Source organism: Leuresthes tenuis, unplaced genomic scaffold (genome assembly GCF_036924035.1).
Source record: "Leuresthes tenuis unplaced genomic scaffold, fLeuTen1.0.hap1 SCAF_10, whole genome shotgun sequence".
NCBI classification, from domain to species: domain Eukaryota; kingdom Metazoa; phylum Chordata; class Actinopteri; order Atheriniformes; family Atherinopsidae; genus Leuresthes; species Leuresthes tenuis.
Window position 1 is genome coordinate 32,716,793 of NW_027325364.1, and position 24,918 is coordinate 32,741,710.

Genomic DNA, 24,918 nt, shown 5'->3' on the forward strand with positions numbered 1-24,918 from the left:
TGGTATTACAAGTTAAGCAGAATGGCAGATTATCCCCACACATGAACTCTGCTAACATTATCTTGCTACAGAAACCAGGAAAAGACCCCATACTTCCATCCAGCTACCGCCCAATATCTCTAATAAATGCAGACCTCAAAATAATTTGTAAAGCCTTTGCCAAAAGAATGGAAAAAATAACTCCACTTATAATACATCCTGACCAGACAGGTTTTATAAAGGGTAGACACTCATCCACTAACACTCGCAAGCTAATCTCATAGACTATTCTACCATCAACAACCTGTAAACCACAATAGTCTCTCTAGATGCAGAAAAAGCATTTGATGGAGTGAACTGGAAATTTTTATTCGCAGCATTAAACAAATTTGGGTTTGGGTCACACTTCATCAACTGGATAAGGATATTATATAGCTCCCCAAATGCGTGTGTCAGGACAAATGATCAAACCTCTCCAAGCTTCAGTCTGCAGAGAGGTACAAGACAGGGTTGCCCACTTTCTCCCTCACTTTTTGCTATTTTCATCGAACCTTTAGCAGCTGCTATCAGACAAGATAGAAATATTAAAGGGATCCAACCCCAAAATATTGAGCATAAAATAAGTCTTTATGCTGATGATGTTTTACTTTTCCTTCAGAACTCTCAAACGTCTCTCACTCACACGATCACACTCATAAATAAATTCTCAGCACTTTCTGACTACTCTATCAATTGGTCTAAGACCACAGTTCTGCCCATTAACTGCAGAGTCCAGAATATACCTGCGATCACTTTACAGTCAGGAAATATTAGATATTTAGGCATAAACATTTCCTCCAGGCTCTCAGAGCTAACAAAGCTAAATTATATGCAATTATTAAAGACCGTAGAGGACGATCTCTCTCGTTGAAAGTTGAAAGCACTATTCCTTAGCCAATAGGTTACAGTATATATCAAAATGGTTTAAACCTAGCCCAATAGATGAACCATGGATAAATATAGAACAAGCATTGTGTGATAATCTGGATATCTCTGACCTGCCACTTATTAGTCAAAACGTAAAAATTCACAAATGTTTCAAAAGCATTAACATCAGCACCTCTCTGACAGCCTGGTGGGAATTTCTTAAAATAACAAAGTCTTCAATTGTCCCATGTAAGGCCATGGATTGTTGTCTGTTTTGTTTTTTACATGTGTAGCAGCTGGTTGTCTGGTTTTTGTTTCTATTTTTGTTCTGTTTCCTCTTCTTTCCTCTTCTTCTTTCCTTGTCCCCCGGTCCGGTTCAGTTCTATTACATGTCATATATTGTCAACAGAAATAAATAAATGGGCATCAAGGGGAGCTTTACATTTATAAAACTTCCCTTGGCAAAGCAAATCTTTTTGGCATCAAAGGTATTCAGACTACAATTCTGCTGCCATAATGCTGAACAGGACAAGGGAAAAAGAAAAAAAAAAAAAAAATTGGCTTCCCCAATGTTGTCTGTGCACTAGACTGTACCTATGTACGCAACCAGGCCCCTGCTGGACCTGTGGAGGCTGACTACGTAAACCGAAAATGTTTCCATAGCCTGAATGTACAGGTACGTATTGGGAATAATTGTCCATAGACTCTGAACTGGATTTCTCATTTGGAAAAGCACCACATCAACCCCTTTGAGTAATGCTGAGCAATGTTACATTAATGCCCTGTGAAACCAAGCACCTCATCACTGACTCCTATCCTCCATGCATACAGATGGAGGAATGGAGGTCATTTAAGTTCCAACATTGAGGCTAAATGGCCGGGATCAGTTCATGATTCTAGGATCTTCCGAGCATCCTCACTGGCTCAGAGGTTTGCACAAGGCATGAGAATTTTACTTACCTGAAGGAGTGTACTTTTGAGGTAAGGTGTGTATAGCATAGGCATAATTTTGGTAATCTAATGAGAGGTCAGGTGTAGAGGTCATCTTAAGGAATTTAAAGTGCTCGTCATACTTTATAGATCGCCATATAAGGCACATATTGCATCAAATTGCCAAGTCTTAACACATGTATATCCAACCAATATTTCTCTTATTCTGCAGGAGAGTTCAAAAGTGTCCTGCTTGGGGACAGAGGCTATGGATGCTGGCCGTACCTCCTCATGCCATATCCTGATCCAGGAACAAGGGCGGAGAGGGCATTCAACCATGCACATGCAAAAACAAGGGCACAGAGAGAAATGACCTTTGGACAGATTAAATCCAGGTTCCTTGCTTAAAGTTCTCAGGCACAGTGGCTGACTTCTGACAGAGCTTCTTAAATTAATAGTGTACTTCATATTTTGTACATTTTGTGTTGTGAACTTTTCAGGCTGAAATCTTTTCTTGCTTGATTCCCTGCAGGTTCCAGTGCCTGAAAGGATTCAGTTTCTCCTGACACTGAGGGACCAATAACAGGGACATATGTTTCCGTTAATCCTTGTTGAGACCTTTGAGTTAGAACTTCTTTTCATAATTTGGCATTGACACAGCAGCAGTTTAAGTTAGAACAAGTGTAAGAAGGATAAATGAACAGAGATCATTTTCCAAATGTTGGGTCATGGCACCCCGCTGTGAATATAAATGTAGAAACAAATTTCTTTGCATGAACCATACAATAATGACAAGGTTCAAGTTGTGTTGAATTGTTTAATTATTCGTGTTTTTCAAGCTGTGAAGAGAAAAAAAATTAAATAGAGTTCACACCATGACCTTCTCCTTTGTCAGAGTTAATACTTACATCCCTCTTCAGTTTCATAATCTCCAGCTTGATCTTTTTATTTTCAGTTTCTTGTATTCCATATCTAGTTTGGTGCTCTCTATACCCAACAGAAGTTTCCTTTTGTACAGAGTTCGGACATCCTGTGATAGAGGAAATGTGCCTGTGAGCAACAAAGTATGAAGGCAGTGACAGTAATGTGAAGAGTTACTTACTTCACTCATTGCTGCTGGAGTTTGTGTTCCTGTTGCAACCTGCAGTAAAGAGTATTGGTGATAATTAGGCCTGTTGGTGTAGAACAGGCAGACTGCAGATGCATCCAAACCGTTTCACAGGTTTAATAATAAACAGCCGACCTGTGGCATTTCTGTGTCTACAGACACAGTTTCGTCATCAAATGCCCGAGATGTGTTGGGGCCATCAAACTGCAAACAGAGAAACACGCATTTGTTGAAGTAGGAGATCACAGGGATGCATGAGATGCAGGGTATCTCCATGGAAAGAATATTAAATTGAATACAACTACTCACACATGGGTTAGGGATGTCCTCTGTGGTCTGAGCATCAAGCAGGCATATGGTGTCTCCCACCACTGACAGATATACCACACCATCATTATAACTGAGAGACTGACAATTTGAGGGAAAGTGATCAATACCTTCTACTTAATGATCCCGCACACTTTTGGGAACATATGCTGAGGAGGTCCCTCCCTCTATTCCTTCCGCCCTCGATTGCTGATTAGAGCAAGTTCCTCTGCTGATGTGAGATTTTCGGGTGGAGGACCCCCACCAGTGGCAGAGGCCTCGGCCTTTTCTTTTGGTAGCTACAGTGCAACATATTCACAGCTCAACACAAACACATTTCTTCAAAAGGCTACTCTGAAATATGTTCTTTACTTTACTTTTACCTGCTGCCAGGTTTGCTTCTGGCTGTTAAGATTGCTCCTGTTGAGATGTAACAGTGAAGAGGTAATATGTGGGTCACACACTCACGATAATATAGTCACAAAGTATGATGATGCGTGCTGATTATTGTTATTAATAAACTGAGCAGGGCCAGTATATTTGTGCTGTACATCTCATACAGAGATAATTCAGCATGCTTTATGAAAAAAAATGTATAACCCAAAGAGGAGAGCATAAATACATGAGAACAGTGAAATAAACATCTAACAATTGACGATGGTATGAAACTTGTATAATTTACGCATTTAGTCTGTTGGAAATTGTTTGCGGCCGTTTCCCTCGCTTTATTGATTATAGCTGATTACCTTTTATGGTGATCACACGTTTAAACTCATCATACAGCTCCATCAGCATTCTTTGTTCAGCTGCAGAGAAAAGTACAGCTCTTGGTTTGCTCTCTTTTTTTCCACCATCCACTCGTCAGGGCTTCTTACGTTCCTCAAGCATTCGCACATAGCCAGGCTATGTAAGCCTCGCTTGAATTAACCTCGATTAGATGCAGCTGAAATGTGTTAGTGGAACAACTTGAGGCTTAAGTGGGAGATGGTGTCAGTCTAGGCGAGGCTTTCCTGATATAGCCTGGCTTTCTTTAGCTTTGTTCGTGGAACACCCCCCTGGGCACTCCGTTGGCACTGTTTATCAATCAATCAGACTTTATCTACATAACTCTTTTCTATCTGAATGTAGCACAAAGTACTTTACTGAGTTTCAAAGCAAAAAGCAGTAAAAACAAGTTTTAAAAAATACAATATAATACATCCCTGAAGGGTTACATCTCTGCCCTTTGCAGATGATGTGGTTCTGTTGGCTTCAACAAGGGTTTGAGGAGACAGGATGACAGTCCTGATCAATATCTTTATCAGGAAAGGGTGGAGTGCTCCCTCCCTGTTGGAGAGGGGTCATGCCTCGAGTGGATGTAGTTTATGTATCTTGGAATTTTGTTCACAAGGGATGTAAACTAAGCCAAAAGGCAACCTTCACCTATGGTCATCTTCGTAAGAATGTGATACGAAGCCTCAAGAGTCTGTTGAATCCACAGACTTCAAATGGTTTGGGATAAGCTTTGTTTGGAGCATAGACATCATGGCATTAACATCTTTATTAAAGGCAGAACAGAAAAAAGTTGAAAAACAGCTACCAACAGCCATGAGCCGCCCTTAAACCTTGGCACCGTTAACATTTGTGCAGCAGTTGAGGACTGTAATCACTGCTGTCTCGTCACATTTAGGCCCAGGGTTCCTCAGGACATCACTTGAAGGATGTTCAAATTGCTTCCTCTATAAATTATGGGGATTCACAGGACATTTATTAGCAACAAATTATGTGTTTTTTTTATTAAGTGTACAAAACACCATGTGAATTTCATTGAAATATGAGCATACTTGTGACATAAGGATAACTTTCTGTTGTCAGTAGGTGATGCCATAATGATGAGTTGATTCTGAAGTACAATTGTGAAAAATATAGTATGGTACCTACTTTATGGTGAAGGACTGAGATTTTATGGAAAGTCATTGGATTTAACATGAAAATGTGTACAATGTTTGTTTCTGCATTTAACAGACGCTTTTATCGGACTTACACATGAGGATACAACATTGCAGCTAACAATAAGCTACATAGAAGGAAACATACCACTGTTCATCTTTGGTAATAAAAAATACTAGAGGAGGCTCAGCAACACATTAATACAGTATGCACACATCTTGAAAGCAGCTGAGAGTGGTTTTAGCAACACTATAATCTTTATCCATATTGTTAACAACACAAAAGTATTTTATTACCCAAAAGCTGTCTCCAGTGAAGACTGTCTGGATTCAGTTCAAGTAGATGATAGGACCCAAATGCGGGACTACTAAAGGGAGGAGACGAAGACTGATGGAGACAGTAAATGATAACTTTCACTAAATCAACTCAGAGCAATGCCAAGGCAAAGAAAATTAAAATATATTGAAGTCAAAGTTAAATTTATTTGTAGCACATTTCATGTACAAAACAATTCAAAGTGCTTTGCATAAAATAAAAACATTGCAGCAGGGAGCAGAAAAAGCATTACAAATATGTAAAAGAATATAAATAGAAAGAAATAAAAATAATTTAAATGAATTAAAATATATAAAAACAAGCAACAAAAGATACGGTGCAGGTTTCATGCATAGACACATGAGAAAAGAAATGTTTTTAACCTGGATTTAAAAATGTCTACATTTGGGGACAGTTTAATCTCCACTGGCAGTTTGTTCCACTTGTTTGCAGCATAGCAGCTAAATGCTGCTTCTCCAGGTTCAGTCTGGACTCTGGACTGGACCAGCTGACCTGAGTCATTGGATCTAAGAGCTCTGCTGGGTTTATATTCTCTGAACATATCACAGATGTATTTTGGGCCTAAACCATTCTGGGATTTGTAAAACATCAGTAGGCTTTTAAAATCTATTCTGTGACTGACTGGAAGCCAGAGTAAAGATTTTAAAACTGGTGTGATGTGTTCAGATCTCTTCGTCCTGGTTAAAACTCTAGCAGCAGCATTCTGGATGAGCTGCAGATGTTTAATGCTCTTTTTGGGAAGTCCAGTTAAAAGACCGTTACAGTAATGGAGTCTACTGGAGATTAATGCATGGATGACTTTCTCCTGGTCTATTTGGGAGAGAAAACCTTTAATTCTGTTGATGTTTCTGAGTCAGTAAAAAGTTGCCTTGGTGAGAGCTTTGATGTGGCTGTGGAAAGTCAGATCGGAGTCTAGGTTACGAACACTCCAAGGTTACGAACTTGGTCAGTGATTGTAAGGGCCCGAGTCTCAAGATATTTACCAATGCTGACCCTCTTCTCTCTGCTACCAAACAGAATGATCTCAGTTTTGTCTTCATTTAATTGTAGAAATGTCATGGCCCCTCGCTCAGTTGGTTGAACAAACCAACAGATCTAAGAAAAACAAAATATACTGACTAAACTGACTAAAATTGACGTCATAAGGAATTGAAGGTTGTCAACCAGTAAATAGTGAAGTGGTACCACAATTTCTTTTCCTTTTCTTAATTTCTTTTTGGGGTATTGAAATATTTCATTGTTTGTTTTACATCCATTTTGGTTGTTTAAATTATTTTTGTGATATGTTTGAGTTTTCTATTTTACTTTAAAGGTATTCCTACTGAACTGAATAAGATGTTTATATAAAGCTAAATTTCTGTTTCATAGATCTGTGGTCCTGTGTGTTGTGTGGATTGGAGGGATCATTCAATCTTACAAAGCCTGCTACTGCCAATCTCCTTCCCAAACCTAGTAGATCGATGAGAGAGAATCTGAGTAACATTGTAATGAATCTGAGCTGGAAGATCGTAAGTCTAAGATTTTTTATACAAGCCTAAACTCACCTTTGTAGATATTATTTTTGGGGTCAGTACAGATCTCTTTATAAGATAGAAAGACACACATCCAGGTTACATAAAAAGTGGCGAGCCAGCCAGGAGAGGCAGGATAAGTTTCTTGCTCAGCAGGCTGCTTCCCCATTTGCTTTAAACTAGTAGCAGCTCCTGCGGTGGGACATCCATGAGCTGTAGTTGACAATAACCCCTGTCCCAACAGATCAGTTAATGGTACTGAAACACAAAAGAAAGTTATAGCACATACAATGACTGAAACCTACCATTGCACCGAGCGATCTATACCTCCAGGACTTATAGGTCCTCGTTGTGCAGCTTCCGTCTTCCTTGAGGGTGTACAGTGTGAGTCCATCATGGACACCGGCTCACAAGTTACAACAGTGTCCGAGTGTTTCCATAAAAATCATCTATCTCACTTACCTGTACATCCAATTCATGCCCTTCTTGAAATCGAGGGAGCTGGTGGACAGCAGGTCCCCTATCTTGGCTACATAGAAGCTCGTGTCACTTTTCCGCTGTCCGCTCTGGGCAGGTAAGAGGAGCTGGTTGTGTTAGCACTTGTGGTGCCAGAGTGCAAGTTCAACAGCAGCACCCCTCTGTTGATTGGCACTAATGTGTTATTACGACTCTACGAACAAGTACTTGAACGAGAGGGTCCGGAGTTTATTTGCAAACTCTTTTCTAGGAACTTTGCAGTGATCTTCCAGCATATTGCCCAGATCCATGATCTCAACAACCATGCACATCATGTCAGGTTACATGGTGGAAATCCCATCACCATCCCTGCAAAACAAAAGTGCTGCGTCACGGGTGATGTTAGGCTGAAAAAGAACAGTCAAACCACATTTGTGCTTGAACCCAACGAACGTCACAGGTTGCCAGGTGGCGTGTTTCTTGAAGCTGCGCTGATGAACATTCCCTTTAAATCTAGCAGCAAAGTCCCTGTCGTCCTGCGTAATCTTAGTGACCACGATGTTACGTTGCAGCCGAAATGCATCATTGCTCAAATGTGTGCAGCTCAGCAGGTCACATCGCTTGGACCAGAGCAAGGGGACTCTCGTCACAACAAACCTGACAATGACAACCTGAAGTTCAATCTTGATGATTCACCAATACCTGAACAATGGAAAGATCGTATCATCGCCAAGCTTAGATCCATTCCAGAAGTCTTTGCCGTGGATGACCTGTCATATGGTCACACCACTACAATGACACATCACGTCAGGCTATATGATGAGACTCCTTTTAAGGAGAGGCCAAGGCCTATTCATCCCAGCGACACGGAGGCAGTCAAGCAACATCTTAAAGAATTGCTTGACGCGGAAATCATTAAAGAGACAAACCATGAACATCCCGATGTCAAACTTCTTCTCAGAGAATGGAAAAAACTTGAACTTAGGGATGATGTTCTGTACAGGAAATGGTCTGAGCGAGGCAATCTGGTCTATCAGTTGGTCTTACCTGAACAGTTCAGAGAGAGGGCACAGCAGGGAGTGCATAATGATGTTGGCCATCTTGGTTCTGAGCGTGCACTTCATCTTGCTCGTGCCAGGTTCTACTGGCCAAGGATGGCCAGAGACATTGAGGAAAAGTGCCAAAAGTGTGAACGCTGTTTCAGAAGGAAGGCTGTGCCTCAAAAGGCTGTGCCTTTGGAGAACATTTCTGCTACTTATCCGCTATTATTTTTGGGGTCAGTACAGATCTCTTTATAAGATAGAAAGACACACATCCAGGTTACAAAAGGAAGACTGGCTGACAGATGTACAACTGACTGACTGAAAGACTGGCTGCTGAGAAACTGATATATCAGTTTCTGATATATCACAAGGAAACAAAGACATTAACAGCATCAGAAACATCAATAATCCAGCAAATGACAGCGTTGACCGGAGATCTATAAGTACTGGGAGGGTTGATTTGTTGAGTGACAAAAGGTGATTAACAGGAAACAGGTGTGAATGAGACCAGGCGACAAAACCAAGATAACTGAGGGCCAGGGACAAGGAACAGACATCATGTCTCGTTCCATCCACCAACGCCTCGTTATACCAGGAGTTGACTGATGCTTTAAGGTCCTATAGGCAGGTGGAGGCCACACACAATACTGAGCCTCATTTTGAATTTCCACTGAAGTTGGATCAGCCTGTAATGTGATTTTCCACTTTTATTTTGAGTATGATTCCAAATCCAGACCTCCATAGGATAATGATTTTGATTTACATTGATCATTTTTATATTATTTTGTTCTCAACGAATTCCACTATGTAATGAATAACAATTTTTAACTGGAATATTTCATTCATTGAGATAGAGGAAATGCCCTTTATTTTTTTGAGCAGTGCATTTTGGGTCTACCCTAGGGCTTTTTCCCAGTTGGACGCGTCCAAAAAAGCTCTGCATGGAGGAAACCAGGAAGCATCCTAATTAGATGCCCAACTCACCTCAGCTGACTCTTTCCAATACAGCAAACAGCAGGTCTACTCTGAGCTCTCTCTAAGGCTGAGACCAGTCACCCTCTGAAGGAAAATTATTTCACTCACTTGCTTCCTTGACTTTATACTTTCAGTCTCAACCTAGTTCTTGTGACCATAATGGTTGAAACAAAGACGGATCAGTTAATTGAAAGTTTCATCTTCCAGCACTGATACAACACTGAGGTTCCCAAACCAGAAGCCCTCCTGTCCCTGTCTACATATCGAGATCCTATCCATGAAAATTACAAACAAGATTGTGACATTGGTCACAAAAAAAGTGAATGAAAACAAGGAAGTGAAAATATAGTTGTTGCAATGTAGCCTGGACCTGCACTTGAGTCTCCAACTTCTAAATACTTCTAAGTCATTCTTATATGCCTTGTTTCCAGCCTCCTAATGAGGATAGTGTTGCTAATCGTAAGTAAACACTTTCATAATGACATTTGTAGTGTTTTTTTTATATATCAGCAGCTAACATTAGTGCCACAAATGCATAGGTGTTCTCATGCCAAAGGACAGGATGAGTTGGAAGTATTTACACCTTATGACCTTAATCAAGTGTTTTTTGTTAACGTCACTGTCATGGGACTATTTATCATATTAATCAAGAAAATGAGGGAGAATCTTATTGCAGAAAGAAGAAGTGTCCCTTCTGATGTGGTTAATGATGTCAATGGATGTATTTGAACTCAAACTATATTTTCTTAAAGATAACCAAGTGGTTCGCCCAAATCTAAGAAAAAGATGACTGAAAATCAAAGCTAGAGTATAATAAAAGTGTAGCACTAACCGTCCTGCTAGGTGGAGTTAAAGTTGATATGTCTGTCAGTCTGTTTTTGTTCTGTATGTCTTAATACTTTCAAGATTTATTTTTGTGTTAAACTGATTTTTGTTTTGAGTTGCAATCTTTAATTGCTTTCACTTGTTGTTTGCTGTTTAGATTTACTCATTAAAAACTTGGTTGTCAGATATAGGGATAAGAAAAACATAATGGCCTGCAACATCTACCCCATATAAAGTGTCCCATTTTTCTTGCTTACTGAATGATGAGTCATTTCATTGTAGCGTAACTTGATAAAATATAAGGATTTACAAGAAGTTCTCACTATCTAAATAAACCTTATCTAACCTCGTATATATGAGCACCACCTTCGAAGAAGGAAAAAGACAATCTTACGATTTTGGTATGTTAAAATTAATGTTAAAATCACTAACCAGTTCTCGTTTGGTTTGACCGACATTACATAAAGAAAACACACAACACAACCTGTTAATTTTATATATATATATATATGAACTATTTATTAAAACGATATGACCAAAGACCGTAAGTCAAACAGGAGAAAAATTTTGAATATGGGTGATTATAAAAGAAACACTTAGTGAACTGAAAAAACTATGGGGAATGGAGAGATACCGGAATTACTCAAATAGTCTAGATCTGTTGACTAATTGCAGTTAAAGGCTAACTGCTTGGATTCATTTATCATTTTAACAGTTAATTCTCTCGACACCCACTGTATACCGTCTGAAAGGTAAGAACAGGGCAGATCTTACTTGGGTTGACACTTTAGCCCTGTTAGTCAGCTCTGAACACACCAGGTGATAGCCAGCGGAGTCCAAGTGGGTTTGTCTAGGCTCCGCGTCTCAAGATTTCCATAGTTGTGGGTGACTTCCTGTGGACTTTCAAGTTGCCTGGGACAGTCGCTTCTTGTTGCCAAGGAGACGGAACTGGCTGGTATAGAGGAATTCACCGCAAAGAATGAAAAAAATGTCCAAGTGTCGGAATTGGTTTGGTTTGATAAGAAAAACTTACTATGATAACACGTGCAGCAGCAGAGGTTAAAAATTTGCGACGCAAAACAGACATGGAGATGGGATGATAATGGACGAACGAAAAAGAAAAACGTATATCTTTCTACTACTTCATTCTGTTTCTTTCTTTGCTCTGATCTTTTTCTTCCTGCTCATCTTTTTATCCTGTCATCTTTCTGTCTGTCTTAGTCTTTCCATCTTCTTCCATCTCTCATTTCTTTCTTCTTTCTGACTTGTTCTTTCGCGGTTTCCGGTATTTGATCTGCGGAGGCGGGGCGTGACATAGGCTTACACTACACTTTCCGCCAATGATATGCCTGAAACTGCTTTTTGGAAGACAATCTAATTATAGCATTAAAAGTTTAATAAAACAAAGAGACTGAGTTCTCCATTACTTATAAAACATTTGTCTAGAGGATTCTGAAAAAAAAACACAAAAAAATAAAGATATAACATATACTTATGATATAAAGACATCAAATAACAACATAACATAGATAACGATTGTGAGTCTCAAAATTCAGATGGATATCTGTAAAGTTATGACATATGAACAACGAACCAAACAATGTTATCTTCCTGTGTTAAACATGGAATACAAGAAGAAACAGCAGGAAACATCAGTTAACAGCTGCATTACTTCATATAAATGTCTAGTTAATTTTGGGTTTACCTATTCAATACTACGGACCACTAGGGGGCAATGTGGCTCCATAAGCAGGTTAGTCATTTTCCAAAATAATGATTTCTTCGGTATTCTTCCAAGTACGATCGTGAAAAAGGTCTTAAAATGCAGCTAGTGATTTCACTGAGAACCTGAAAGAACTTGTACAAAGATATAAAGCACATTTAATAGAGTTTTAAGATTTGACTGAAAATTAATCTGAGTAAAGTCATTTTAAGAGTACCATGAAATGTCTGTCTCTCATCAGGCTGGATCAGAGCAGATGTCAGTTTTGGTTTACTTTTGTCCAGATGAGGTAGGGAGTGGGTTAGACTGGTTTGTCCTTTGTTTGTTCAGCTTAGTTAGCACTAACCCGTTAATACATCCACCTAAGTTTATGGGGTAGATCTGTGGAAAAAGAAACCTCCCCAAATACCTTCATAGGGCAAAGCTTGTTGTAAATTAGATGATCTCGGTCTCTCTCTTGGTGTAGAAATCCCCATCTGGTCCCTACACAGAAACATCCCCCACATGAATATTGGAGCCTTCCAAAGGTTTAAGGTAGTATTAAATTCCACACTTGAGTTCACTACATCATCTACAAAAGATTCAAATGTAGGGCGAACACTCAAGAAACATCCAACTGAATTAGAATATTTTAGTGGTCACCATGACGAGGATTTTGGACTAAATTCTATTTATTTTCTTTTTTGTATTTAACAGTAAGATTGAGTTGTAATAATATAATTTTATTCCATTACTTAATCAGTCCTCAAACTCATTTTAAAACTCAAAATAAATGCAAGAAGCAGGGCTGGCCATTCAGTACCCAGCCAGCTTGAAAAATTAGATTAAAAATAAATTTAAAAAACACTGTAATCACACATTTCTTAAAAGTATTTAAGGTAAACAGCAAATATAAGTAATAATGAGGTCCTGGGCAGACTGATGAGCCTGATAGATGCAGGCACAAAGCTTGACATCACTTATATCAGGATGGCCGTGGCTCAGTGGTTCGAATGGGTCATCCAATAACTGGATGGTTGGCAGTTCGATTCATGCCACATGATTGATGTCAGTCCACCTCCTTGTCCCAGCCAAGGTGCCCCCATGCTCCCTGGGTGCTGTGAATGGCTGCCCACTGCTCCAGTGTATGGCATGTGTCTCTATGAGTGTGTGACCCTGTGTGTGTGTGTCAACAGGTGCCAACCTGGATGGGTTTAAAGCAGAGGATGAACTTTGTGTGTATTGTCATGCAATAAATAAATCGACTATTAATCTGATCTTAACCTTAGCTTAAAGGTAAACAACAATATGCCTTTGGTACTGACGTGCCTACATTGCACATCTGTGTCATGCGTGATATGCTTCTGTACTGTAACACATCACAGGTGGTCTCTCCCCACCATGTCTTCCCTCCATCCCATCTTCTTCTCACTCATTGTCTAATAAAGCTTGCCTTAGTTTTTTCCCTTTTATGGCCATGTTCTTTTACCATCTGATGAGGTCATTTTGAGAAGGAGCCCATTGCATTTCTATCAAACTACTCTCTGCCAGAGCAGCAGGATTTTGTAGAGGTACATTACCCTGAACACATCTTGTGTGACCTCTCTCAGGCTATCTTAGTGCAGAGCGGGTTGCTATGGTAATTGGGGGCAGTATTCCGGAATGGAGAAAGACAGGCTTAAGAGAATACCACAGGTGATTTTTTTTTAATTAATTTATTTTTTTATATTGAAGCAGATGTATTTATTTTTTTAGATTTGGGGCTACTGTTTTAATTTAATTGTATCTGTAGGCCAACTTTAGCAGCATTGATGCATAACATATCGTAATACTGACTATTTTCAGTATTCATATTAACATTAAAAGGCCCATGTCAGATTCAGTCTAATGACTATTTTTCAGTGGATGTTAGCAGCAGATGTCAGCTTTAGCTTGTGACTCTGAGCACTTTGTGTCACTTATAGTTCCAACCACCTCTTCTCCCTCTGCCATCTTGGTCAACAACCTTCCAGGACATACAAGCTTTGTAGGGGGTGATAGAAATGTGAATAGTTTCATTTACTACTCGGTTGAACATTTATGATGCTTGACTTGGAAATTGGGAGAACGATATTGTTTTCAAAGTGAGTTACACTCACAGCAGGTAAATGCTAACAGTGCTTTGGGGCCAGGTTTCAATGTTTTACCACTTTGGGTTGGAATTGATTGGGTTGCACATGATAAAGACTTCTTCATTCTTAAATTATTCTTACTGAATTTACAGTAGGTGAAATAGTTCTTTATGTTTTGATACTATCAAAAATTCCTCACATGCAGCAGATAGAAAGTATCAATAGTGTGTAAGTACAAAACATTATCCAAACTGTCCAAAATTACTTGATTTTAAGATAATTTATTTCAGTATCAGTCCAATTTGAAGTTTTTTTAATTTTATTTTGGAAGAAGTGTGGTTTCACATCTTCAGCTCTTCAGAGAGCATCTCCTATCCTAGCACTTACCTTGTACTTCCCTACCCCCTCTATCTTTGTACTTTATCTTTCTGCACTTCCTTCTAAACCTGCACTTTAAGGGACCAGCGACACAGACGCAGCACCTGAGTGACGCTGCAGCCCACAGTCCTGAGGGAGAGAGCAGAGCAGGAATCAGAGAAAAAGAGCAGTGATTAATTAACAGAAAAAACAGTGAAAAAGTCGATATTACAGTTCAAAAACATAACTTACCTGGTCGGGAACTGACGGGGATTTTACGAGAACTAAGCCACATCGGTTTTGGTGAGTTTTGTGTTTATTTTCCTGCATTTACATGTGTTGTACTTTTTGTTTTCTGGCGGAGAGCTAACGCCAAAAACGTAGCTGTTCACAAAGAAATGCTCTGTCATAAACTGTTATCCAGTCAATATTTTGGGTTTATGAAGACTGTGAATGTTATAAAAGAGAACTGAGAACTGATTGAATTATTATTTTTTTGGACTGAATCGAACTGAGACTTTTCATTGAACAGAACACTTGAACTCACATTTGAACTTGAACTTAAATTTAGAGTACCATACTTTTATTTTCATATGTTTATGTCCTTGATGTCCATGTGATTTGAATAATTGTGGTCCACTTTGATTTAATTGTGTTTTGAAGGTATTTTCTTACCTGGAAAAGAGTTAACTGAGGAAGAAAAATAGGAATCCTAAAATAGGTGCAACCTAGGAAAAGAGACTGGTCTAATTCAATAAGATTAGCTTTACTAAAATGAAGTAGGTGAACTAAAGAACAAAAAGAAGGCGTGATATCCTTTTCATTTTTTTTTTTTATTTATACTTGCCTCATTATTAAGAACCTGCAGGGTATTTTTGGTTTCATGTACTGTATTTTAAGTGTGTGTTTTGCATTCAGTAAATTGCCGGCCTTTTCTACTTAAAGCAACGGTCTGTGGTGTTACTGTTCTTGCTCCCCACTCCTTAGAGCCTAGAACTGGTCCAGTGGTGCAGTTAGTGGTGTGATACTGGTTCTACACACAACACAGTTTAGCATTTACAACCAGTATAAGGAAAATAAACTTTCACAATATAGGCTATAAAACCCATGTGTGTTCAAAATGCTAATAGAGTTCAGTGGTGGGGGTGACATACCAAGGGCCATGAGCATAGAACAGTTTTATAGAATAGAACGTGTAGTTTCATGACTAAATGTGCATAAGCATCCTTTCCACCGGGTTAATACAGCCCACTTTATATATGATGAACATTTTTTGTTTTTTCCTCAAAAAAATGTGTGGTTTTCTATGGTTCCCCAGAAAAGTTTTCCAGATGTAAACAGAATGATAGTTTTAGATGTATGTTTTGGATCCCCTTCTCCTTACATCTATACTGTGAGAAGTTTTGGCCAATCTTTCCACAGTGTTCCATCAACCTTTACATTGCATTACATTGCTTTGTCGTCTGTTTTACTAAATTAACAAATTATTCTATAGACATTAAGTATATATGTATTTATCTTCGAGGTCTCCAGAGATGGGGTTTTCAATGGCCATGCCGATCTTTAGAAATCAGGTTAGCTGATGGCCAATATATGACCCCAGATTCGGTGGTCCTCCTCCATCCAATAAAATTTAAAAGATTGATTAAAACAAATTTTATCAAGAAAGTTCCAAAGTAATAATAACAATAATGAGCTAGCAGGTAGATATTACTAATAATAGGTAGTAATACACTAATGAATGAAATATACTCCAAACATAGCATTTTGAATGCTTGCATTAATTGCATTGCTTTGAGTGATGGATGAAGTTTATCGCTGCTGTGGTCTGTTGTCAATCACTGGCTACCTGAATATTTAGTCTCTATTAAATTAATTATCTGAAAATCTAGAAATACGTAAAGTAATTGAACTACATAATACTTACTTTTAGAAAGAAAATGTATTATTTGCAGGAAGGACTTACTGGTATGAATCCTTTTTATGATTGTTCATTAGTGCCAAGAACCTTCAAGACATCAAGTGTTCATCAGAAGAGAAACTGTTTCAGAGCCTAAAAAGCCTCAAGAGTAGGTAACACTTGCATTAATGTAGAGTGATAAATTGTCAAATCTACTCTTTTGTTTCTGGCTTTGATTAGCGCTACAATGCTAGTTTTACTGTGTATGAGGTTGTAAAGTTTAAGATATAGGGCTTATATAACGGATGCTGTAGTGTCGCGTGTGATGCTGTAGTGTCGCGAGATTGTGTGAGACTATCGGCAGATTCAAACAAGGCGCGCCTCAAATAGAGCAAACAATATAGTAAGATTATAATTACGCCAATAACTACTGTTTAAATAAATATATTATCGGGTGAAACAAAAACAAAACACTGGAGTACAGTGAAGAAAGCCTGGAGAGCCTCACGGATTTCATCGACGAGTGTTTTGACAGGATCGTCATGGGGAAAACTAACCAAACCCCATCTGCTAGCAGCAAGGCTTCAACTTCAAAGAGAAGTCGTAATGAAGAGTCACCCGGAGCGACGTCTCCAGCTGGTAATGATTCGACGGACATTTTAACATCGATCGATAACAAATTATCCAGCTTCGACGCCCGTATGTCTCTGTTAGAAATTCTACACAGAGACTTCCAGGCATTAAGGGAGTCGTTGGAGTTCAGCCAGCAACAGGTGCAGACACTGGCTGCAGAAAACGCAGCCCTCAGAGGATCGGTGAAAACACTCACCGAGGGAATGAGCCGGATCTCTGATGAGAACAAGAGGATAAAAGAATCAATTATTGATCTCCAGGCTCGTAGTATGAGGGACAATCTGGTGTTTTTTGGAATCCCGGAGCAGGCAGACGAGGATCCTGAACTCGCAGTGAAAAACTTCATTCAAAATCAGCTGAAACTTCCAGGAGATGTAGTGAAAAACATTACTTTTCACCGAGTCCACTGCCTGGGAGGGAAGAGACCTGATTCCCGCCGACCGAGACCGATTGTGGCCAAGTTCGAGCATTATCAACAGAAGGTCCAGGTGAGGGGACGCGGCAGGGAGCTGAGAGGAACGGACTTCAGCGTCAACGACCAGTTTCCCAAAGAAATCCTGGAAAGACGCAGGGTTCTGTTCCCCATCCAGAGAAAGTTCATGGAAGGAGGCGACCGAGCTGTCATTGCGGTGGATAAGTTATTCATCAACGGGCAGCTGTACCACGGCCAGGAAACCACTCCTTGGCTCTTCTAAACTCCAGGTGATCTGTATTCGTTAACTTGTATGAATCATTTCACTGTAGATGACATAAGTAAGATGAAATAATCTATCCAATTCATAGTTATCTATCAAGGCAAAATATATAACTCACTGCCAGTCTCACCAGTTCATATTTGTTTATTTGGGTATGTGTTTTTGTTTTTCCTTTTTCTATCTCACACTTCCACTCTTTTGCACTGTTTTTCTATTCTGTCTTTCTTCCCCAACCCGCTGCGTTTCCACCTTAATAAGTAATGTTAACAAGCACGGCGCACATAGTTTTGAGCAGAGCACATAATCAAGTTCCACACAGCATCGACAGCGCAAGTACATATTGTAGCAAGCTCATATTGACAACTGAAACACCAACAATGGCATGTTCATGGAAGCATATATGCACACACACGCACGGGATGCTTTTAGCAAGCATCCAGCACTCACTGCGTTAGTCTGAGCATGTCCACGCTGAGGTTTATCTCATGGAATGTGCATGGAGCTGGGTCCAGGGAGAAGAGATTAAAAATCTCCAATAAATTGAAGGATTTACAGGCGGACATTGTTTTATTACAGGAGATTCATTTATCAAAGACTGTAGCTGATGTTCTCACCACAGCACAGTTTCCTCATGTGTACTCAGCCTGTTACAACTCCAGACAAAGAGGTGTAGCCATTCTGATAAATAGAAGAGTAAATTTCACCGTAAACAACACAGTTATAGATCCAGAAGGTAGATTTCTAATAGTTAATTTATCTATTCAAAATATGAATTTATGCATTGCAAATATATATGGTCCAAATGTGGATGACCCCTCATTTTTTCACTCCTTTTTCACTTCACTCTCTGATCACTCAGATAACACACTCATCATAGGAGGGGACTTTTACATGGTTTCGGACTCAGAAGTAGACAGACTCAGTACTTCAGGAAGTCAGCGGAACTGGCAGTCCACGAATATTGTTAAACAGTATGTGAAAGATTTTGGTCTTTGTGATGCTTGGCGCTCCCACCACCCCACTCTTAGAGAATACACCTTCTTCTCACCGGTACACCACTCATATTCAAGAATAGATTATTTCTTAGTTAGCAGTTCCTTGATGAGGGATATTTCAGACACCAAAATCCACCCCATCACTATCAGTGATCACGCTCCAGTTTCTATCACACTGAAGAATAACAGAGTTACACCACCAGCTAGGAATTGGAGATTTAATACATCATTACTAAAAGACCCTGATTTTATTAATTATTTCAAAAGGGAATGGTCTGTATATTTAGAAAATAATGACCTGCCAGGAATGTCAGCTTGTACTCTTTGGGAAGCCGGAAAAGCAGTTATGAGAGACAAAATAATCTCTTTTTCATCAAATAAGAAAAAGAGGGAAAGTTCAAGGATATCAGATTTAGAACTCAGGATTAAATCATTAGAAATTGTCTACAGTACCTCCAAAGAGGAACACACACTGAATGAACTAAGAAAAGCTAAACTTGAATTAAACAAAATTATTGATAAACAAACACAGTTTCTGATACAAAGACTTCGCTTGGAGAACTTTGAGCACGGCAATAAATCTGGAAGGTTCCTAGCTAACCAACTAAAGAGAAACAAAGAGAAAACAACAATCACTTCTGTTAAAGACTCAAAAGGAAATGTCACCCATGACCCCGATGTAATCAACAATGCTTTTAGGGACTTCTGTAAAACCTTATATTCATCACAAAATGATCCATCAGACAGTAACATAGATCAGTTTCTTAGTAATATCAACCTTCCAAAATTACAAACCGAACAGGCAATGGCTCTGGATTCACCTCTTTCAATAGGAGAACTCCATGAAGCCCTTCAACATATGCCTAGTAACAAAGCCCCGGGACCAGACGGTTTTCCAGCAGAGTTCTACAAAGAATTTTGGACTGTTTTGGCACCTGCATTTCACAAAATGGTATTACAAGTTAAGCAGAATGGCAGATTATCCCCACACATGAACTCTGCTAACATTATCTTGCTACAGAAACCAGGAAAAGACCCCATACTTCCATCCAGCTACCGCCCAATATCTCTAATAAATGCAGACCTCAAAATAATTTGTAAAGCCCTCGCCAAAAGAATGGAAAAAATAACTCCACTTATAATACATCCTGACCAGACAGGTTTCATAAAGGGTAGACACTCATCCACTAACACTCGCAGGCTAATTAATCTCATAGACTATTCTACCATCAACAACCTGGAAACCACAATAGTCTCTCTAGATGCAGAAAAAGCATTTGATCGAGTGAACTGGAAATTTTTATTCGCAGCATTAAACAAATTTGGGTTTGGGTCACACTTCATCAACTGGATAAGGATATTATATAGCTCCCCAAATGCGTGTGTCAGGACAAATGATCAAACCTCTCCAAGCTTCAGTCTGCAGAGAGGTACAAGACAGGGTTGCCCACTTTCTCCCTCACTTTTTGCTATTTTCATCGAACCTTTAGCAGCTGCTATCAGACAAGAAAGAAATATTAAAGGCATCCAACCCCAAAATATTGAGCATAAAATAAGTCTTTATGCTGATGATGTTTTACTTTTCCTTCAGGACTCTCAAACGTCTCTCACTCACACGATCACACTCATAAATAAATTCTCAGCACTTTCTGACTACTCTATCAATTGGTCTAAGACCACAGTTCTGCCCATTAACTGCAGAGTCCAGAATATACCTGCGATCACTTTACAGTCAGGAAATATCATATATTTAGGCATAAACATTTCTTCCAGGCTCTCAAAGCTAACAAAGCTAAATTATGTGCAATTATTAAAGACAGTAGAGGACGATCTCTCTTGTTGGAAGTCCTTACCTATATCACTTATGGGGAGAGTTACAACCATTAAAATGATGATACTACCAAAAGTTAATTATTTGTTCTCAATGATCCCCATAAAACCATCTGCTACTTGGTTTAAGTCACTAGATTCTTGCATCTCCAAATTTCTGTGGAAAAACAAACCACCACGTATTAGTTTAAAAACCCTACAGAAGACCAAGGACTGTGGTGGATTAGATTTACCTAATTTTCAGCACTATTCCTTAGCCAATAGGTTACAGTATATATCAAAGTGGTTTAAACCTAGCCCAATAGATGAACCATGGATAAATATAGAACAAGCATTGTGTGATAATCTGGAAATCTCTGACCTGCCACTTATTAGTCAAAACGTAAAAATTCACAAATGTTTCAAAAGCATTAACATCAGCACCTCTCTGAAAGCCTGGTGGGAATTTCTTAAAATAACAAAGTCTTCAATTGTCCCATGTAAGCTTACACCCATCTGGAACAATCCTGACATACTGCAAAACAAAAAAATGCTAAACTTTACTCTGTGGAAGATCAAAGGAATCAAACATCTGGAACATATAAATACATAGAATATCAACAACTTAAGTCTATAATAACAAAGAAATATATCCTCCACCAACCAGACTTACAACTCCCGACTAGGGTAGCAGAATTTCTAAGCATCTGCACCCCAAAACTACTATCAAAAATATATAAATTATTGTCTAAAATAGACACAATGTCTCTTCCATCCTCAAAATGGGAGGCAGATTTATCCATCAGTTCTAGTCATAGCTTCTGGCCACAAATATGTTTGAACACCTTCAGAATGACTCAGAATTCTAATTTACAGCTCATACAATACAAAATTCTTCATAGAACACACTATACAGGACAAAGGATGTCCAGGATGGGTCTAACACACTCAAACATCTGCTCACATTGCACAGATAACACACCTGATGATTATGCACACGCTTTGTGGTTCTGTGCGCCTGTCCAGAAGTTCTGGCTTGAAGTCTGTGCGGACCTATCAACATGGCTAAAGTGTAGCATCCCTGCATGCCCCACACTGTGCATACTGGGTGACTTAGACAACATCAACATGGAAATTAACTCAGCACACATGGTTCTCACAGTGTTATGTATCGCAAAGAGGACTATTCTCATTAACTGGAAAGCGATGAGCAATCTGTGTATTAACCAGTTTAGAAATGTTCTTTTAGACTATATTAGCATAGAAACAATGTCTGCCTCCTCAAAACATCAATTGGCTGAATTTAATTCTCTCTGGTCCCCTCTGATTAGCTTTATCACATAGTGGTGGTGGTGGGGTGCTGTCCTGTCGCTCTGGGCGGTTGGGTGTGTGCTGGGGGGGGGGCTGTGTGGCTTCGGGCGTCTGGTGGTCTCTCGGGTCGTGGGGACCGGGTTGGTCATTGCTGGGGGGGGACTGTGTGTCGGGCTTGGAGGGCAGTTTTGGGGGTTTGCGGGTGGGACTGTCTTGCGGTGTGGGGCGGGGTCCCTTAGGGGCCTTGGGGTGGTGGCTGCTGGCTCTATGCCGGGTGGCCGGGCCGCTCTGGCGTGGGTGGTGGTGCTGGGCCTGGGCCCTGGTGGCTGGGCGCTGCCTTGCGCCGGGGGGGGCTAGGTTGCCCTGGACGCGCCACAGTATGGGTGGGTTGGTGCAGGTCCTGGTGCCGGGCTTGTTGTTCTGGGACCTCCAAGGTGTCCGCAGATGGTTGTTTTTTTTTCAGGGTGTTGGGGCGTGCGGTGGGGGGGGGGGGGCGGTACTTTTCCCCTGTTGGGGGGGGCCTGAGGGGCCTGGGTGATGGTGGATCTCAGGCCCGGGCTGCTGCGACTGGTGTGACCGGGTGGTTTGTTTGTTTGTTTTTTGTTGTTGTTTGTTTGTTTTTTGTAGAGGTCCTCCGGGGTGGGGTGGGGCAGGATGGGTACCTTCTGGGGGTACAGTAGCTCCCGGAATATGGTCGTTGCAGGCCCCGAGCCTGGTGGACCTCAGGCCCTCCTGCCCTGTGTTGGCTCCCAGGTAGCGGGGATGCCTATTGCAGCCAGTCCCTGGCTGCCCTCTCCGGGGGAGAGTAGCTCCCCATACCCCTCTCCCTTCTGGCTCCTGTACACAGCACACACTCACACATGAAGGGTTTTGGGGGCGTGTGTGTTCGGTGGGGTGTAGTGGATGGGGCCACGTAGGTGGTCCCCTTTGGTTGCACTCTGCAGTTCCCCGCCCCTGTTTTAATTACACCTTAGACATTACTACTTATCAAACACACTCACACACACACATTAGGTCTTGGGGGGTGGTTGAGTGGCATCTGGTGGGCGGGGCTCTTTGGGTATGTAGGCTGCCCAGAGGGCCGCGCTCCCAGTTCTACAAGTTTGGCTGCCCCTCAATTTTAATTGCTCACTATTAGAAAATATTGAAGAGCCAGAAGGGTGAGGGGAGGGGTCTTCTTCCCACACCCCTGCTTCCTGGTTGCTGCTCGGGGCGGGAGGGGCCAAGAGGATTAATTAATTGTTCTGCTGGTTCGGGGTCTGTGGTGGCTGGGGGGCTGCTGGCCCCCTGGTGTGCCCACTGCACTACACCCCAGCGGAGTTGAGGGAGGGAGGACGTGTGGATGTATGGGACGTGAAAGTGTGTGTGGTGATGATTGGGCCTGGATCTGGGACTTGCTGTCGCCTGGCCTGGCCTGCTTGTGCTTCTCCCGATGGGGGGGCGGCGTTGCCTCTCCCCACTGCTCGCGACTTCACCCACCTGTGGGCACGTCTTGACTCCCAGGGCACTTGGTAAGGGGCGCTGGGGCAGGCGCTGACCCACTGTGTGGCTGTCTGGGGCGCTTGGCCCTCCTGGGTATTGGGTGGGGCCTCTGCCAGGGGGTTTGGGGGCGCTCGGGCTCCCGGGGCCCGGGTCCAGTGCACGGCCCATGTCTGGGCGGCTGGGGCCTGGCGGGGTCGGTGGGCTGTTGCCCCTGGCTCCCGGAGGGCCTCTGCCCTATGCTTATGGGGGCTCTGTCCGGGGGCTTCCTCTGCAGTCTTCTGGGTGGATGCGTGGTTGTCCCTGTGGTGGGCTTCCTGGGTTCTGTGCTCCGTGGGGGCTGCTGGTGGCCTGGCTCTTGTGGCCCTCTCTGCCTGCTTCTGATTGCTGGGGGGGGGCTGTGGATTGTGGCTCTGTACACTTATACACTCATAACTAAGCACGGTTATCATGTAGGTCCTGTGCCATGGGTGTTGCATGTTCTCACACACACACACACACAGACACACACACATTTATTAGCCCAGTAGCATGGTCGCTAAGCAGTTGATGTATGTTGATGTCTCAGGTCATCTATATTCACAGCTGTGTTGTATGCGATTGCCGCTTCTTGTGCTTGTTTTTGTTTGGTTGTGTGTTTGTTTTTTCTCTGCTTGTCTGCTTTCAGGTGCTCCTGGTGGCACTAAGGCTGGATTCCCCTCAGAGGCCATGGATTGTTGTCTGTTTTGTTTTTTACAGGTGTAGCATCTGGTTGTCTGGTTTTTGTTTCTATTTTTGTTCTGTTTCCCCGTCTTTCCTCTTCTTCTTTCCTTGTCCCCCGGTCCGGTTCAGTTCCATTACATGTCATATATTGTCAACAGAAATAAATAAATGGGCATCAAGGGGAGCTTTACATTTATAAAACTTCCCTTGGCAAAGCAAATCTGTTTGGCATCAAAGGTATTCAGACTATAATTCTGCTGCCATAATGCTGAAAAGGACAAGGGGAAAAAGAAAAAAAAAAGATATAGGGCTCCTGATGAATGTTTGTGATCGGTCATCGAATGTCAACACTGTCCGATTTAATCCACAAATGTGTTGCAGGTTCCAATACACATCTACAAATGTGTCTTCTTGTATGCACAAAAATGCAAACTGCTAATTTGTAGCTCTTTCAACATGATGACATTTATGCGCCCACTTCAACTTTATTTCAGCACAGCCTCAGCCAGCGATAACGAAAAACGATAACACAAAAATTATAACAAAATCACAATAAAAATGCAATACATGGACAAGACAAGAGGTCTGGGCTCAACTTGAAATGAATGCTAAAGAGAAGAGCTGAGTCTTGAGCAAAGACTTGAAAGTAACAATGCAGTGTGCAGTTCTTATATTACATGAAAGGCTGTTCTACAACATGGGGGCAGCAACCGAAAAGGCTCGGTTCCCCTTATTTCTGAGCCTGGATCTGGGAACATCTAGAATTATCTGGTTTGATGACCTCAGGGCTCTAACTCGGGCATGTATATGTCAAAGCTCAGATAAATAAACGCGCCCAGCCCATTTAAAACCTTAAAAACCAACAATACATTTTTTAAATCTATTCTTAAAGGGACTGGGAGCCAGTGGAGAGATTTGTG

At 41.0% G+C, this 24,918-nt stretch overlaps 1 long non-coding RNA gene across 1 annotated transcript; it reads right to left on the bottom strand.

The window, feature by feature from the left end:
- Window positions 1-2,693: 2,693 nt before the first annotated feature.
- On the bottom strand, window positions 2,694-3,145 carry LOC140315768 (uncharacterized). Its single transcript, XR_011917293.1, has 3 exons — window positions 3,059-3,145; window positions 2,918-2,956; window positions 2,694-2,845 (listed from the first exon to the last, which is right to left on the bottom strand). It is a non-coding gene; the product is annotated as an uncharacterized lncRNA (long non-coding RNA).
- Between the last annotated feature and the right edge of the window lie 21,773 nt (window positions 3,146-24,918).